Below are 5,811 nucleotides of genomic sequence, written 5' to 3' on the forward strand. Positions count from 1 at the left end.
ACATGTAGACAGGCAGACATGGAGACAGAAATACAGACATACATGGAGACAGACATGGAGACAGACAGACAGACAGAAAGAAAGACATGGAGAAAGACTGAGATTAGACATGGAGAAAGACAGACATATATACAGACATACAAAAAGACATGGAGACAGACATGGAAGACAGACAGACAGACAGACAGACAGAAATGGATCAGACACTTGACAACAGACATGGAGATATACAGACATGGGGACAGACAGACAGACCTGGAGATAGACAGACAGACAGACCTGGAGATAGACATACAAACAGACATGGATACAAACAGACATGGAGACAGACAGACATGGAGTCAGACAGACATGGACACATGTAGACAGACAGACAGACAGAAAGACAGACAAAAAGACATGGATACAATCAGACATGGAGACAGACAGACATTCAGACAGACAGACAGACAGACAGACATACATGGAGACAGACAATCAGACAGACAGACAGACAGACATGGAGAAAGACCGACATACAGACAGACATGGAGACAGACAGACATGGAGACAGACATGGAAGACAGACAGACAGACATGGAGAAAGACAGACATACAGACAGACATGGAGACAGACAGACATGGAGACAGACATGGAAGACAGACAGACAGACATAGAGACACACAGACAGACATGGAGACAGACATACAGTCATGGAGAAAGACAGACAGACAGACAGACAGACAGACAGACAGAAATGGATCAGACACTTGTCGACAGACAGACAGGCAGACAGACATGGAGATAGACAGACATAGAGACAGACAAGCAGACATGGAGACAGACAGACAGACACTTCCAGACATACAGACTTGGGGAAAGACAGAAAGACAGACCTGGAGACAGACAGACAGACATGGAGACAGAAAGACATGGACACATGGAGACAGACAGACAGACATGGCGACAGACATACAAATAGACATGGATACAAACAGACATGGAGACAGACAGACATACAGACAGACAGACAGACAGACAGACATGGAGAAAGACAGACAGACACTTGGAGACATACAGACATGGGGACAGACAGAAAGACAGAGCTGGAGACAGACAGACAGACATGGAGACAGACAGACAGACAGACATGGAAACAGACAGACAGACAGACAGACAGACAAGGAGAGAGACATACAGACATACATGGAGACAGACAGACATGGACACATGGAGACAGACAGACAGACATGGAGACAGACATACAAACAGACATGGATACAGACAGACATGGAGACAGACAGACATACAGACAGACAGACAGAGACAGATAGACAGACACATGGTGACAGACAAGCAGACATGGAGACAGACAGACAGACAGACAGACAGACAGACATGGAGATAGACAGACATGGAGACATGGAGACAGACAGTCAGTCATGAAGACAGACAGACACACACATGAAGACAGACAAGCAGACATGGAGACAGACAGACAGACACTTCCAGAAATCCAGACTTGGGGACAGACAGAAAGACAGACCTGGAGACAGACAGGCAGACATGGAGACAGACAGACATGGACATATGGAGACAGACAGACAGACATGGCGACAGACATACAAATAGACATGGATACAAACAGACATGATGACAGACAGACATACAGACAGACAGACAGACAGACATGGAGACAGACAGAGAGACACTTTGAGACATACAGACATGGGGACAGAAAAAAAGACAGAGCTGGAGACAGACAGACAGACATGGAGACAGACAGACAGACAGACATGGCGACAGATATACAAATAGACATGGATACAAACAGACATGGAGACAGACAAACATGGAGATATGGGGACAGACAGACAGACATGGAGACAGACAGACATGGAGACAGACATACAGACATACATGGAGACAGAAAGACATGGACACATGGAGATAGACAGACAGACATGGAGACAGACATACAAACAGACATGGAGACAGACAGACATGGAGACAGCCAGACAGACATGGAGAGAGACATACATACATACATACATACATACATACATACATACAGACAGACAGACAGACAGACATGGAGACAGACAGACAGACAATTGGAGACATACAGACATGGGGACAGACAGTCATGGAGACAGACAGACATGGAGATAGACAGACAGACATGGAGACAGACAGACAGACAGACATGGAGACAGACAGATATGGAGACATGAAGACAGACAGTCATGGAGCCAGACAGACATACAGATAGACACAGACATGGAGAGAGACATACAGACATACATGGAGACAGACAGACAGACAGACAGACATGGAGACATGGAGACATGGAGACAGACAGTCAGTCATGAAGACAGACAGACACACACGGAGACAGACAGACAGACAGACAGACATGGAGATAGATAGATAGATAGATAGACATGGAGACAGACATACAGACACACACACATGGAAACAGACAGACAGACATGGAGACTGACAGACAGACAGACACTTGGAGACAGACAGACATGGAGACAAACAGACAGACAGACGGACATGGAGACAGACAAAGACACATGGAGACATGTAGACAGACAGACAGACATGGAGGGAGACAGACAAACAGACATGGAGACATGTAGACAGACAGACAGACAGACAGACAGACATGTAGACATGTAGAGAGACAGACATGGAGGGAGACAGAGAGATATACAAGCAGACATGGATACAAACAGACACGGAGACAGATAGAAAGGCATGGAGACACGTAGACAGACAGACAGACAGACAGACAGACATGGAGACAGACAGACAGACAGACAATTGGAGACATACAGACATGGGGACAGACAGACCTGGAGACAGACAGACAGTCATGGAGACAGACAGACATGGAGATAGACAGACAGACATGGAGACAGACAGACAGACAGACATGGAGACAGACAGATATGGAGACATGAAGACAGACAGTCATGGAGCCAGACAGACATACAGATAGACACAGACATGGAGAGAGACATACAGACATACATGGAGACAGACAGACAGACAGACAGACATGGAGACATGGAGACAGACAGTCAGTCATGAAGACAGACAGACACACACGGAGACAGACAGACAGACAGACAGACAGACATGGAGATAGATAGATAGATAGATAGACATGGAGACAGACATACACACATGGAAACAGACAGACAGACATGGAGACTGACAGACAGACAGACACTTGGAGACAGACAGACATGGAGACAAACAGACAGACAGACGGACATGGAGACAGACAAAGACACATGGAGACATGTAGACAGACAGACAGACATGGAGGGAGACAGACAAACAGACATGGAGACATGTAGACAGACAGACAGACAGACAGACAGACAGACAGACATGTAGACATGTAGAGAGACAGACATGGAGGGAGACAGAGAGATATACAAGCAGACATGGATACAAACAGACACGGAGACAGATAGAAAGGCATGGAGACACGTAGACAGACAGACAGACAGACAGACAGACAGTCATGGATACAGACAGACATAGAGACAGACAGACAGACACCTGGAGACAGACAGATAGACAGACTGACACCTGGAGACAGACAGACATGGGAACACATAGACATGGAGACAGACAGACAAACATGGAGTCAGGCATACATGGAGACAGATATACAGACAGACAGACAGACATGGAGACTGAAAGACAGACAGTTGGAGACAGACATGGAGACAATCAGAGAGACAGGCAGACAGACGGACATGGAGACAGACAATCAGATAAACATAGAGACAGACAGACATGGAGACAGACAGACAGACATGGCGACAGACAGACAGACATGGCGACAGACATACAGACATGGAGACTGTCACACAGACACTTGGAGATAGACATGGAGACAGACAAATAGACATGGAGACAAACACACAGATAAACATAGAGACAGATAGACATGAAAACAGACAGACAGACAGACATGGCGACAGACATACAGACATGGAGACTGTCACACAGACACTTGGAGATAGACATGGAGACAGACAAATAGACATGGAGACAAACACACAGATAAACATAGAGACAGATAGACATGGAGACAGACAGACAGACAGAAATGGAGACAGACACTTGAGGACAGACAGACAGACATGGAGACAAACATGGAGACAGACATGGAGACAAACATGGAGACAGACAGACAGACACTTGACGACAGACAGACTGACAGACATGGAGACACACAGACAGACAGACAGACAGACAGACAGACATGGAGATAAACAGACAGACAGACAGACAGACATAGTGATAGACAGACATGGAGACAGACATACAGATATGGAACCTGACAGACAGACAGACAGACAGACAGACACATGGAGACAGACAGACAGACATACAGACATGGAGACAGACAGACAGACAGACAGACAGACAGACAGACACTTGGAGACAGACAGACATGGAGACAAACAGACAGACAGATCTAGAGACATACAGACAGACATGGAGACCGACAGACCTGGAGACAGACAGACAGACATACATGGAGACAGACAGACAGACATAAAGAAATGGAGACAGACAGACATGGAGACAGACATACATGGAGACAGACAGACAGACATAAAGAAATGGAGACAGACAGACACTTGGAGACCGACAGACATGGAGACAGACATGGAGACAGACATGGAGACAGATATGGAGACAGACAGACAGACAGACAGACAGACAGATATGGAGACAGACAGACAGACATGGAGACAGACATAGTAACAGACAGACAGACAGATGGTGACAGATAGACATGGTGACAGACATAGAGACAGACATACATGTAGACAGACAAACATGGAGACAGACAGACATGGAGACAGATAGACATGGAGACAGACAGACAGACATGGCGGCAGACATGGAGACAGAAAGATAGACATAGAGACAGACATACATGTAGACAGACAGACATGGAGAGAGACAGACATGGTGACAGACAGACAGAAAGACAGACAGGCATGGTGACAGACATGGTGACAGACAGACAGACAGACATGGTGACAGATAGGCAGACAAACATGGTGACAGACATATCGACAGACAGACATTGTAACAGACATATCGACAGAAAGACAGACAGACAGACAGACATGGTGACAGACAGACAGACAGACATGGTCTTTAAAGTGAGAGAAACAGTTGTGCTACCTAAAGGGATTTGCTAGGTCCAATTCTTCCCTAAAAAATTCAATGTACTGGACAAACTGCAATCCCAGTCGTAACCACAAGAGGCAGTAGAGTATCACAGATGGAGCATAGATGGGCATGTTGGTATCAAATTTTTAACTGCATTTATTTCACCCCACTTGGTAAATATTGCATAATTTACAATTATGAGACTGAAATTGTTGTTTAATTCTTGTTTTATTTATCTTTCATGCAGTTGTCTTGATGGATACAGTTTCATGGAGAGGAAATGCTGTAAAGATATGTTCACAGTTACGTACCACACAGTATGTCAACTCACCAACAGTGGCATCCGTGTGCAGCCATGACCAGATACAGTCCTTGAATGCAGGGGAGACAAGCGACCAATCAGGCTTAAGTTGAGTCTGACGCATGGAGCCCGCCTTCTCTGGCAGCCCAACACAAATACAAATAAAACTCTCAGATTTTCAGGTTCTTGATTTTCTGTTTTCCATCCAACATTCATCCACAAATAGAAAATTTGAGAAACAGCGCATTTTCAGGACTTGTAGATGACTGGGAAAAGTGTGAGTTGATGCCCAGCTTTACTTATCTCGGAA

The 5,811-nt window shown here is 45.6% G+C and overlaps 1 pseudogene; it reads right to left on the reverse strand.

The window, feature by feature from the left end:
* Positions 1-313: 313 nt before the first annotated feature.
* On the reverse strand, positions 314-5,124 carry LOC144462807 (uncharacterized; annotated as a pseudogene).
* Positions 5,125-5,811: the final 687 nt, after the last annotated feature.

Source organism: Epinephelus lanceolatus, chromosome 4 (genome assembly GCF_041903045.1).
Source record: "Epinephelus lanceolatus isolate andai-2023 chromosome 4, ASM4190304v1, whole genome shotgun sequence".
NCBI lineage: Eukaryota > Metazoa > Chordata > Actinopteri > Perciformes > Serranidae > Epinephelus > Epinephelus lanceolatus.